Raw genomic sequence first — 251 nt, forward strand, 5'->3', positions numbered from 1 at the left:
AGCCCCAAAACACACACACGCGGGGGGCGGGGGTTGGAGATACCCCACTGGGAGCAGAAATAGCTCTTGGGGGGTAGAAATACCTCACGGGGTCAGTAATACCTCATGAGGGGCAGGTGGTGGGACAGCTCCCATAGACCTTATGGGGAGGGGACTCCACACACCCCACAGGGAAAGGACAAACCCCACACACCCCAGTGACAGGAGGAATGGGGGGAGGACAGCCGGCACGGCGGGGCTGAAGCACCCCA

The sequence above is a fragment of the Mesitornis unicolor genome, unplaced genomic scaffold (genome assembly GCF_000695765.1).
Source record: "Mesitornis unicolor isolate BGI_N332 unplaced genomic scaffold, ASM69576v1 scaffold33701, whole genome shotgun sequence".
In the NCBI taxonomy this organism is placed as follows: Eukaryota; Metazoa; Chordata; class Aves; order Mesitornithiformes; family Mesitornithidae; genus Mesitornis; species Mesitornis unicolor.